Source organism: Sus scrofa, chromosome 14 (genome assembly GCF_054392235.1).
Source record: "Sus scrofa isolate SSC_HxYL_T2T_F1_AM1 chromosome 14, Sscrofa_HxYL_maternal_Yorkshire_Landrace_v2.0, whole genome shotgun sequence".
Lineage (NCBI taxonomy): Eukaryota > Metazoa > Chordata > Mammalia > Artiodactyla > Suidae > Sus > Sus scrofa.
This window is the reverse complement of record NC_139396.1, coordinates 156,749,398-156,762,090: the sequence shown is the minus strand read 5'-3', so window position 1 is coordinate 156,762,090 and position 12,693 is coordinate 156,749,398. Positions and strand designations below refer to the sequence as shown.

The 12,693-nt window shown below is 54.0% G+C and overlaps 2 protein-coding genes across 5 annotated transcripts in view; both read left to right on the top strand.

Annotated features, from left to right (window-relative positions):
• FAM53B (family with sequence similarity 53 member B) overlaps positions 1-12,693 on the top strand; it is a 117,996-nt gene that overhangs the window by 1,774 nt on the left and 103,529 nt on the right. The window contains exon 1 of one of the 4 annotated variants that reach the window (XM_021073621.2): positions 6,330-6,377. The exons of the other annotated variants lie outside the window; for them this stretch is intronic. The gene's annotated coding sequence lies outside the window, so the exon portion shown is untranslated. Of the gene's footprint in view, positions 1-6,329; positions 6,378-12,693 lie in introns of those variants that run through there. 4 annotated transcript variants of the gene reach the window in all.
• Positions 1-12,693, top strand: part of EEF1AKMT2 (EEF1A lysine methyltransferase 2) — a 72,664-nt gene that overhangs the window by 36,421 nt on the left and 23,550 nt on the right. The window lies entirely within an intron of this gene.

Genomic DNA, 12,693 nt, shown 5'->3' with positions numbered 1-12,693 from the left:
TTGGAACGGCATTGTTTATTGGCCTGGGAAGCCAGGCAAGCGTCTTGTGCTGCTTACAACATATTAGCAGACTTCCAAATGACATACTAGCATATGTGTTCCCAGCAGTTCCCACTGGCTGGAAGAGGAATCCCTTCTTGCTCAAGATCCTGGACTCTAGGTTAAAAGATGCCACCAGGTTTGGGGACTTGGGAAGGAATGGAATTAGTAGACTGGGTGAAACTCACTGTTCCTGACTTGGCCAGGTTTTGGTTTCATTTTAATTTATCTACTTAACAGTAACTTGTCTCAGTTACAGTTCTGATACAGAATTGCAGATCTGTAGGGGTTTCTTGCTTTTCTTTCCCCTTTTTCCTTAGCTGTGATAAGGATAACTAGAGAAACAAAAACCCAGCCATCTGCCCTAGTTGGTAGGCCTGCATTAGTGGGAGAAAGTTTGCGTCTTGAATTCAGGATGGGTAGCCCTTGACCTGGCGTCAGTACTTGGATGCTGCCAGCCATGCTGCAGACCTAGGAACCTGCTGATCCAGCTCCCAGGGTGCTGCTCCAGTCCAGAAAATGAAGGAGAGCCACGGGGCAGGTCTGTGTCTTCCTCCCAAATGCCCCTCCAGAGAACAACAGTAATTTTGCTCAAGGACTTCTTTTCCCATGAGAAGGTGATGTTGCTGTGCAATCATTTAAACATCAAAGACAAGTTTTTAAATAAAAGCCAGCAGTGTAGTTGCTGAAGAAGTGGACTTGAACGTCCTAAGGCTGGCAGAACAAGTAGAGCATTCCACTGTTTTGATTGATGATGTTTTCAGTCAGTTTCTTTCCTCTGTTTTCAACTTCGGGTATGTTGCATGTAGTAGCATTTTAGAAGTTCATAAAATTCTTTGAGGAAAAGCTTGGCGATACCTTATTGTAAACGTGGTGGCTACAGTTAAATGGCATATTATGGGAAGTCCTGTAGTTAGTTCTTAGGCTCTCTCTCCGTTCCTTTGAGTCTTCATTCCCCTGTTGATTCCTCCAGTCTTGCCTGCCTCTCCATCCCCCTTGTGCTCTAGGAACCTAGTGGGTTGGGTGTCCCTTAGGTGGGTTCAGGGAGCAGGCGCCTGACCCATGATGGAAGCTCAGGAAAGGCCAGCCCGCTCTCCTCCCCTGCAGGAGGCTGGAGAGGAGGAAGCCTTGTGTAAAATCCGGGAGCTGGCAGCAGAGGACGCCTCGGAGCAATTTGGTGTATCTTTGCCTTGCTCTTTAAAAAAGCACGCCCTTACCCACTGCTTGATGCTGTGGGCCCTCAAGACGGAGCCTGGGCCCACTGTGGATGTTTCATGCAGGCAGTGCGACTTTTTTGAATTGCGTGCTGTGTGGAAAACTTTGTTCTTGCCCTTAAAAAAAAAAAAAAAAAAAAAAAAAAAAAAAGACTGAAATAAGCAAATACATCAGCACAGCCCCCATCATTACCATCACTATACACACCTCTCTGATGTGTAATAAAAGAAACCTGCAGGCATAATTTGTTATGTAATATGCTGATAATACAGGTTTCGGTTTTAGATGGAAACCAGATGTGCCGAGGTTCTCTTTAATTGATCCAGCAAGGGGGACACTTTAATAGATTAACTAGCCCTTGCAAACCCCGGAGGTGATTTTTTTTTTTTTTTTTTTTTGACTTGAGAGAATCCCAAACCCAGGGCTTTTTTCGAGGTTTTTGCCTCTCAGCTTCTTGCTTTGCTGCAGCTGTCCTTTTTGTCAGCCTCTTCCTCTCTTGAAAGGACCGGTTTGTTGCCAACACGAAGCACATGGCCGGGTCTGGCGGGGCTCAGCGCAGCTTAACTCTGCCGGGCTCCACTCTGCTCGCCTGGTCCAGCTGCCGTCCCGCCCTGCGCCCTACAAAGGGACTTGGGTGCCGTGGGGAATGCTGACTGGTTTCCCTCCGCCCCTCTCCGAGATGTCTCATCGTCCAGGGAGAGTTGTTGTTTAAACTTGCCCAATGAATAAACTTTCCAAAATCATTGACTCTCTTTCTGTGATTAATTTCTATGTTTGTTTCCTGCCGAACTTTATGAGGGTTCTTTCTACACGGCTGAGTCACCTTTATTATGGCCCAAGGTCGGGGACTGCACTGTAATAGCTGACCCCATTAACAGCAGTTTCATTGCGTGCCGGGATGTGAACTTTGGAAACAAACCCAGCGGCTTAGATATGCTGATGTGCCCGGAGACTTGCTCAGAAAATTTTTTGTTTTAGCGCAGTTTACATTACCATGATGAATGACCCGCGCCACTGCAAAGTCTATATTCAAAAGCAATTTACCGTTCCCCAGGGTTCTTCTTATGGTGAAGTAATTTTCTTTGCCAAACAACTTTGTTTTAAGGTAACTTCTTGTTTGATGTTTAATCCAAACCTCCTGTGCCCGCAGTTTGGGATCAAGGTTTGGGCCTCGAAAATTGCGGGTTGTGGTTTTGGTGGTGCCGGTCCTCGCCCTCCCGAACTTTGGTCACGGGGGGGCCCCCCCGGATTCTGGTCTTCACCAAGTCCTCCGAGATCCTGAGCAGCAGCAGAGCTGGTGCCGCGCTGGTTAGGATGGGAGGAAATCTTCCAGAGGAAACTTGGCTTCAGGCTGTCTTGGAGGGAGGCTGAAGCGGAGGACAGGCCTTTTTATTTTTTTTTTTCCCCTCGCAGCAACTGGAGATACTTGAGCTTTTGCAAAAAACAGAGACGTCTTTGCTGCAGCTGCCTCCTCCTCCTCCTCCTCCTCCTTTTCCATCTTCTTCTTCTTCTTCTTCCTTTTTTTGTGAAGTGTGGGTTGATTGAGAGGGGAAATGCTGATGGGTGGGTCTGAAAGCAGTCTTAGGAACCCGAGAAAATAAAAACACAGTTGAAGGACTCTGGAAGATTTTGCATTTCAAAGGGTCTACCTTGTAGAATTTCACATCACGTCAGGGGTTACGGAGAAGTGTGACAGGCACCCCGCTTCTTTACCGTTCTCTTCTCCTGCCGTGGGGGCTGCTCGGGAAGCTGCCTTGGGGGGGATGGGGGCCGCCCGGCCAGACTGTGCAGGACTGTCACGGAAACAACAGCACCCCTTAGGCATCCGGAGTCCCCGGAGGGACTTTTTGCACTGGCCCCTCTCAGGAGTTGAAAGCAGTGGGCGGTCGGTAAACAGCGCATTTGATCCCAGGACGCAGGAGCAGGCCAACTCCTGGCTGCTCTGGCTCTGTTCGCTCTCCCATGAAACAAAGAACCAGCTTCTCCCCCCTGTACTGGTGTAATATGGTTCCCAAGAGCCCAGGATGCAGGCCCACAAAGAGGGTGCAGCGGCATTGAGCCCAGGTGGGTGTGGATTATTCAAAGGACAACAGCAGGACCCAGTGGTGGTTGAAAGCTCACCCTTGGCCGGGGGCTTTGCAGATGCTCCCTCTAATTCTCAAAGCCGTCCTGCAGTTAGAGCCGAAGACACAGGCTCAGAGAGGCCAAGTAACTGGCCCAGGGCCACACAGCTGGAAGGCCAAGCATCTGGTGGCTCTCCTCTGGTGTGTCTGGCTGCAGAGCCTGCCTGCTCTCCATACAGCACGCTGTTGGTTGGTGTGTTCAGGAGGTGGAGGTACAGGGTTCTGTTTTATCTCAAAACACAAATTTTGTTTAGTCTGTTAACACCACGGGGACACGTAGACGTTGTAACTGCCTCTTTCTCTTGCCCTCCCTTTCCATAGCACCCCCACTTTTTTTTTTTTAAAGGAGTGATTGGATTCTGTATCTACCGTAGGATCAGAGGCGGTGACCCAGATGGGAAGACTGAAATGTTTTGCTTCCTTCCGACAAAAGACAGATTCACAAGAAAATACAATCTTTTCCAGTGACCTTCTGGGGGAAGCAGGGGCCAATCTGGCCGCCCACTGGAAGCATCACCCTTTATTCAGAGCCCTTTGCCATTAAAGAGATTGTTAAAAGGGTTTCCAGCATTTTTAAAATTTTCGTTAGTAGTTCAGATGTCCCAGAGGAAATGATCTTGGGGTGCCTGCCCCCCCCGGTTCGTATAATATCATGTTTTGTTTACATGCCTCAGGTAATCAAATAACGGAACACAATTGCGCCTTCTCCAGCGCGTGGGCACTTGGTATGCCCCAGCCAGGGCTGGGCAGAGGCCCTGCATTCTGTCCCAGACAGATGGCCCTTTGCAGGTTGATGGCGGGTTGGGCGGGGTTGGGGTGAGGATGCTGGTCTCCAGCAAGGGCTGCCTGGCTCGGGCTGCTGGCCTTTCTGCTCCTAAAGCGTTTGTGGGAGAGGCCTGCGACCTCGACCCCGAGGTTTTAGAACGGACAGCTGTGGTCTTTGACCTTGGCTGCACATTAGAATCACCTGGGGAGGTTTACCAATCTGGATGCCCAGACCAGATCCAGGACCGGTGACGTCAGAATCTTGGAGAGAAGGCGTACCACTCTGTGCTGGTATTTTAAAGTATTTTGAGTTGCTTCTGTTGTGCATTGAAGATTGAGAATGAGAGCCGGCATGGACCCTGCCTCTGCCTCGCTCCCCTTCCCAGGGGGTTAGGGACCTGCCTGTGGAGGAGTGGAATAAACCTGTTGAAATTTTCCGCAGCCTGCTGCTGGGTCTCTGTGAGGGAGAATCTGAAATGTACCCACCCCTGGGCGAAGTGCCTGCTGCAGGCATCAGCCAGGTAGTTCCTGTTTCTGCCGGGTCTTGGGTGCGCCTCCCTGCACAGGAACCAGTACAGCCCCTCTGAGCCACCTTCTTTCTAGAAGGAAGAGGGCAGGTTTTTGTTCAGTCTGTTGTCTCAGGGTGGTTGTCCTGCGTGCCCTGCACCGCCACCCTCCCGCTCCCGTTGGTCTTTCCAGTGTCTTGTTCCTGCTGAAAGTTTGGCACATGGTATCCCCCTGGGGCTCAAAGGAGGGAAGATGCAGTTTGGGTCCAGGGTGCGTCTTGGTGATTTTCAGTGTGTCGTTGGTCCTTTTCTTCTTGGTTTGCAGTGAGTGTCATACTGTCGGCCACCTGGCTGGACCTGACTGTTGGGAACCCGTCCTCTTACATACCTGGGACTGATTACATGTTGTAGAATTGTGTTTAGGGTGGTCCGGGGTTGGCCGAGGAGAGCGAGAGCTGCCGTGGCCTGCTGATGTCATCTTACAGAAGGGACATCCCGCGAGAGAGATGCAGTGATGGCCCCAAGGTCACATGGCCAGTGCACGGAGGGACCAGAACCTGCGTTTCTCCCGGGTCCCCTGCTTGAGGGCCGTCCTCTGTCCTTTGAGACTTTGAGACACAGTCTCGCTTGCAGACCGCGAGCTGCAGCACAGACCCACAGGCAGCAAGGTCACGGTTTAGAGTTCTTTAGGCTGGTGCAACGTGCCATCATTGCTCTTGGTGGACTTGGCCGGTGCGTCCCACTCTTTGCTTGCTCCCCTGATGTGTGCACAGCAAGCATCCTACAGCCCACTGAGAGTGCCAGCCAGGGACACTGAGTCCTGACGGAAAGCCCTGAAACCCTGAGCTTGATGGAGAGGGCTTTGGTCGCCTTGGCAGGGGTTTATCTCCTGCGCGCTGGTGGTGGTGGTGAATAAGTGCTCTTTCTCCTTGGCCAGGAGTTGGGTCGGGGCCTAATGAGATGGGGAGGGGGATCGTTACTCCGCATCCAGACGCTGATTGGGCTCCTGCGGGGGGTCCTCGTGGAGCTGCCACTTTGCTTCATTAGCCCACTTAATCCTCAGCGCAGTCCGTGGCCGAGGCTCTAGCTCCATCTATGGCTGAAAACACTGCTGCTCAGAGAAACGCTTCCCCGTGGGTGGCGGGGGCAGGGGGTGTCCACTCTTTGCGGAGGGCCTCAGGCCTGTGTTCTTACCCCTGCACCGAGCTTCCTCTGCGTCCAGGGGCTGCCCCTGTGCCGTGGAGGTGTGGCTCGTGCTGAAAGCAGGGGGCATCGCCCAGGGGGTGGTCCCTGGCAATGACGGGCTACCAGGCTGCTACTTCCAGGAGGGTCTTGGGTGGCAGAGCCTGCGGGGGGTGGGGCTGTGGTGGGATCCTGGAGAGCAGGGCCTCCCTGGGTCTCTCGGTGTCCCAGCAGTTGGACACTTGGACAGTTGGAGTCCCGCGTAGACAGGCAGCTCCTGCAGCCTCTGGCGCTGCCTGCCTGCCCGCCCCACACCCTGGGGAGGCCTCCCTCCTTCCCAGCTGCCCTCTGGCCAAGGTGCCCTGACGGACAAGGCCCAGCTGGGAGAGGCCTGCACCGCGCCTGGAATTCCCCTTGCTTTGGCATTCACCTTGGCCAGGGGCCTGGGAGTGGAGGGAGGTTCCCGCTGCCGCCGGGGCACAGCCTCCCTGCGTGTTTGGAGCTGGAGGAGCAGCGTCCTCTGCGGCCGGTCGCCTCCACGCTCCAGGTGAGGAGAGGGGCCCGGGGGGCCAGGGTGTCAGTGGTCCTGATGAGCCTGCAGACGGGGGCTGGGATGCAGGAGCCCCTCTCCCAGAGCAGTCAGATGGTGGGGTCCCCCTGGGGTCGGGGGGAAGCTGCAGCCCACGACCGCTGTCTCGCTGGACCTAACGTGCTGTGGGCCCTCTCGTCTGGCTGGCCCTGCCTCCCGGGGGTTGCAGGAGGATCGTGCGAGAGCCCGCCTGTCTGGGAAGCCCCTCCTGAGAGGTGGGTGCCACCGGGCCACATGAGCTGGACTGGATGGGCAGAAGTTCTGCCAGACGGTTCAGGGTGGGCTGCATGCCAGCGAAGCACAGAGGACCTTTGGGCAGAGTGGAGGTGAAACCCAGGGCTGTGTCATTTAGAGCCAGGGTGGCATTCAGCCCTGGAACCAGCGCCTGGGTTCAGATCCCAGTCTACCCCCTGTCAACCATTTGCTCTTAGGCAGTTGACTGCCTCTCCCCGCCCAGTTCCCTCATCTGGGAACTGTGGCACCCAGCCCGTGGGTTTGGGGCACCGAGCGAGACCATGGCTGGGGACACTTGGAGCCCAGAGGGTGTTGGTGTGCAGCCTGTGGCAGGCCCTTGCTGTTGGGGGGACAGATGGAGGGCTGGGAGCTCCAGGGGAAGGAGCAGGGCAACTGTCCTCACGGCCCCAGTGGGCAGCAGGATGAGGGTCAGAGCAGAGGGGACTTAAACTTGAGCCGCGCTTGGCTGGACGGGTTCGGCTGGAGCAGCTTTCCTCGCGCAGTGGTCCCCGCTCTCAGATGTTTTGAGATGAGGGGAGAGGAAGAGCTGAAAGCATGTGGCTCAGTCTAGGGTGCAGGGTGTCTCTTCACCAGAGTTAAAACTAGGGAAATCTTTTACGCTTTCTCTTTAGGGAACAAAAATCTCTGGTTTCCAGAGGTGATTTAATTTGGCCCTAAATACAGAAAATTAAATCCAGGTTGTGTCACGACGGAGCCTCGGAATCCTGGCTCTGCTCGCACCACCTTCTGTGGATGGAATCCTGGGAGAGCTCCGTGGCCACCCGCCTGTATTTGTACCGAGAGGAAGGTCCATCTCCTGCCTTTGAGATTCTTTTCAGATTCTCTGCAGCCGCCGCCTTATTTCATTTGGCCCCTTCTTTCGAGTTGCCGAACTGCCTTTCACCGCTGCGGCCAGCATCCCCTCGGTACAGGTTACACGGTCGCAGTTGAGGCGCTTGCCCCCAGCCTGGCCCCCTTTTGCCGACTCCCGGGGTCTGCTGCCTCCGGACCCCTTTGCCACCTGAACGTGGTGCCAGCTTCTAAAGCAGGAGCTCATCCAAGCTCATCCCAGCTTCTGAAATGAGTCCTCGACTAGGATGATGGCGGGAAGGGCTGTTTCCTCCCCCGCAGGCGCTGGCCTCCCTTGGTGCGGCCAGTGGTCCCTGATAGTCTCCTGAGTGTTGCCCCTTGGCAGCCCCAGCCTGGCATCGTGTGGGGTGAACAGAGAGGGCAGTCTTGGCTTAAGAGGTCACCTGCTGTACTTTGGGCACCTCTGGGGGGCACCCCTCCATCTGGGCTCTGAAGACTGCATCATTCTCTGGGGTCTGGGCGGGTGCCTTGACTCCATGCTGCAGCACAGCCCCTGCCCTCAGAAGCTGGCACTGCTGGTCGGGGCCGGCTCTGGCGAGCTCTCTCCAGAGAGAGCAGTGGCTGGGCTTGGGTGGCCTTGACGCTGACTTTCTTCCTGGATGTTGTGAAGCCGGGTGATGGGGGGCTGTGTGAGGGAGGTAAGCGAGGCGTCTGGGCTGCCTCTGGTCCTGGCAGAGGTGACAGAACTCATCTTCCTTGCTCTCTGGTCCTCTTCAGACTTGTCACTGATTCCGTGGTGACCACAGAACACTCCGCCGCGCTGGTGGTCCGCTCAGTCAGTGTCACACAGTGACTATGTGTGGTCAGGCCCTGGGGAGTTGAGAGATGTGCAAACCGAATCCCTGTCTTGGAGGAGTTTGTAGGCCTGTGTCTGGGTCACTCGAGCTGCAGTTGTGTTTATTTGCGTCCTGCCGGGTACCAGCGACAGTGCACTAAGTGCTGTGGAGGTGTGGGTACACAGGGTCCTGAGGGGTCACAGGTGGGTCCTTTAAATCGAGGAGGCCTGAGAAAGGCTGCCTGCATCCTGAACGAGCAGGAGTTGAGACGGACGCAGAACCGGGAGGAGGCGATGTTCCAGACCGGGGAGCGGTGTGTGCAGAGGAGGGCTCTCGAGACCGCCTCGCGGGGGAGAATAACCTTGGCTGCAGGGTGGGAGGCGTGCCAACCGGCAGCGTGGCGGTGGGCACCAGACGGAGCCAGACTTTATTCCCGGAGGGATGGGAGCCGGGAGCCACGTGCCGGTGCTTGCACTGTGGAAGGCTCGGTGCCTGGGGGGTGGCATTGCTGAGTGGGGCTTGGAGCAGACACCTGGGAGACCACAGAGTGACCCAGGAGAGGGGTGGCTGCCCAGGGCAGGGCGAGGCCAGAGGGGTGGCAGTTGGTTGGTTGGTCACCAGCTGGATGCCGGGGAGGAAGCAGGAGGAGGAGGCAGCGGGGAGACTGCTCAGGGCCCCCATCCCTTTGACCTTGGAGTGACCTCCTTGGAGGGCACAAGACCAGGCGCCAACACATGGACTCTTCACCAAGTGCCATCTGCTTGGCCAGAGGGGAGTGGTGTGTGTTTTAGTTGAAGCCCTTGCTTTGGTGGGGGGGGGGCACTTGGAATTCCCAAGAACTTCCAAAGCTTCTTGCCTGTGCCTGTCCTGGAACGAAGGACATCAAAACGAATAAAACTTTTTGGCATTGCACGAGTTGGAAAAGCCTGATTCGGTGTAAAACTACCTTCCCAACCCCTTAAAGGCAAAGAAAGTAACCGTGTTGGTGTGATTACAGAAGGAGCTCGGGCGCCCTTTGGGCTCTGTCGTAGCGTGTTCCCGCTGGTGTTTTCCAGGGGTGGGGGAGTGGCTGACACAGACACTCGAGAATGTTCTGCCTGGGTCACCTGACGCCTGGCGCCTGGCGCTCCTGTGGACTCCACACCCTCAGATGCCAGCCCAGATTCCAGGCCCCACTGGCCGTGTGGCATGTGACTCGGGCCCAGAGGAGGAGAATGAAGGAACATAATGAGCCTACGAGGACCGGCAGGTCAGCAGCTCACCTTGGCTTTTGGGGTGTCTTTTCCGAGCCTCGTTGCGGTTTTTGCTCACGGGCATCTGGTCTTGCGGAGAGAAGTAAGTTAGCTGTGAGTGGCCTTAAGTTTGGCGGTCAGCCTCCTGTCCATCAGATTCCCAGCGCGCTTAGCAAACACCCCCACCGTTGAGAAAGAAAAGTAAGAGCGCTCAGGCCCGGCCGAGGCGAGAGAGGCCACGAGGTGAACTGCAGACGGCAGCGGAAGAGCCAGCTGCCAGGAGCGGGGCCAAGACCCGAACCTGTCAAGTGCCCAGGGTGCTGCCTGAAGAGGGTATGGTAGATCATTCAAATTTTTTTTTTTAATCAATTTTTTAAACTTGTATAACGTTCGGGCATGTCCTTGAGTGCTGCTGAAAAGGCTCCAGGACGTCTCTGCCCTGGGGCGCCGCACAGGGCCCTCCGCTCAGCTGCGAAAGGAAAGCCGCAGCCAGCAGGGCATCTGCTCCGTGTTGGCTGGAGGAGCTCCTGGCCTGCGGACCTCCTCCTTGGCTTTGAACCTGTGTGTAGACGCCCAACCAGTTCTGCGTGCGCGTGAGCAACCGAACAGCCACTTCTGCCCCATTTCCAGGTGGCTCTGTGGGGAGACCAGGCAGTCCCTCGTGGAAGGCAGTCAGTGGCCTGGCCAGGCTTCGGGTGCTCTCTGGGACAAGGGCTCTGATTGTCAGCCCCTCTCCGTAGCTGAAGGAGAGGGCTGGGCCCAGGGGTTTGCGGCCCCCCCGCCCCGTCTGGCTGCCCATCTCAGACTTGGCCTCTGCTGGTGTTTTGGCTCAACCACCTGGTTGCTACACAGCCAGCATGGTGGTCACGGCCGGCGTGTCCGAGGGCCTGAGCGCCCTCTTCTCTGCTCAGGAACGTCCCCGCAGACCTGCTGTGAGGTGGGGGAGAAGCCCTTGGCGCCCCCTTCTGCTCCGAGGAGCCTGGAGGAAGATGGAAGCCAGCACGCAGTTCACATTTGAGCTGGGCCTGCTCCCGTGAGATTGTGCGACTCTCTAAGGAGCTGCAGAAGCATCTCTTTGTGACCCGTCACCAGGGCGCAGTCCTTGGTTTCAGAGGACTTGTGGGCGGCAGTGCCGCAAAGAGCGACAGACACATCATCACTCGGCCGTGCAGCGCCCGACCCTGCCCGGTAAAGGGGGGCCGCCACGGAGTATCGGAGTGTCCTGTGATGTCCTGGTGACCGACAGCCTTCCACGAGGGTGACAAGGGCTCCAGAACAGTGGACAGAACAGGAATCAGGAGAGCACGACATCACGGGGCCTTCAGGAAATTGGCTTTGTTTTTCCTAACCATTTCCTTCGCAGAGGGTTCAAGCCTCTTACCAGACGAAGTGGTTCAAGAGCCAGCCCGGCAGAAGCTTGGGCAGGGCTGATTGATGTCCACTGGAAAAGCCCGAGAGGAAGAGCAATTAGGGCAAGGAGCTGGGAAACAGAGCCCTGGGTTCTAGTCCTGTCACTCATTGCCTTTGACTTTGAAGCAGCCACTTCTCTGTAGACTGAGGCTAATAGTGTTCCACCTCCCAGGAGAGGGAGGGAGCAGCAGGACATTGTCAGGGCACCCGGTACCTATCTAGTTGCCAGTCCCCTGACATTACAAGTTAAATAAAATTTTAATTTAATTTTTTAGTTGAAGTATAGTTCGTTTCCGTTTGCAGTATTGTGTTAGTTTCAGGTGTATAGCAAAGTGATTTGGTTTTATATATGTATGTATATATATATCTTCTTCTTTTTAAAAAATTCTTTTCCATTGTCGTTTCTTAAAAGATACTGAACAGAGTTCCCTGTCCTGTCCAGTGAAAACCTTGTGGGTGTCTGTTTTATATACAGTAGTGCGCCTCTGTTAGTCTCACACTCCCAACTCACCCCCCTTCCCCGTCTTGCCCCTTTGGTAGCCATAAGTTTGTTTTTTCTATATCTGTGCATCTGTTTCTGTTTTGTAAATAAGTTCATTCGTACTATATTTTAGAAGCCACATATAAGCGATAGCATATAATATTTGCCTTTCTCTGACTTTACTTAACATAATAATCTCTAAGTCCATCCATGTTGTTATAGATGGCATTATTTCATTCTTCTTTGTGGCTGAGTAATATTCCATTGTACTTACACACCGCATCTTTCTCCATTCATCTGTCAGTGGACGTTTAGGTTGCCCTTGTCTTGGCTGTTATAAACAGTGCCGCTCGGGACATTGGGGCGCATGTATCTTTTTGAGTTAGAGCTTTTTCCCCGAAGTACTTTTGTAAACGCCCACTGTGTGTGGGCCCTGTGTCGAGGGTGTCACAGGATTCCCACTTAATTCTTATAACCACCTTGAGAAGTGGGTGCTATGATTGTCCCCTTTTTCTAGATGAGGAAGCTGAGTTGTTTTTTTGTTTTTTTTGTTTTTTTGTTTTTTTTGGCCTGCCAACCTGTACTTTATTTTATTTTTTTATCTCCTATATAATATAATGCATTTGATGTATATAACTATTATTTTTTATTACTCAATGAATTTATTCCATTTATAGTTGTACAGTGATCATCCCAATCCAATTTTATAGCGTTTCCATCCCACCCCCCCAGCGCATCCCCCCACCCCCCCAACTGGCTCCTTTGGAAACCATAAGCTTTTCAAAGTCTGTGAGTCAGCATCTGTTCTGCAAAGAAGTTCCGTCTGTCCTTTTTTCAGATTCCACATGTCAGTGAAAGCATTGGATGTTGGTGTCTCATTGTACGGCTGACTTCACTTAGCATGATAATTTCTAGGTCCATCCATGTTGCTAAAAATGCCAGTATTTCATTCCTTTTAATGGCTGAGTAATATTCCATTGTGTATATGGACCACATCTTCTTGACCCACTCCTCTGTTGGTGGACATTTAGGTTGTGTCCATGTCTTGGCTATTGCCAATAGTGCTGCAATGAACATGGGAGTACATGTGTCTTTGCGAGTCATGGTTTTCTCTGGATAGACGCCCAGGAGTGGGATTAAGAAGCTGAGGTTTAATAAGATGAAGATGTCCAAGGTTGTCCAGCTGGTGGGCAGCTCTGTACTCTCCATTGCGGTTGGTAAACTAAGCCCCCAGGCCGCATCTGGCCCATGGCCTGTTTCCGTAAATAAAG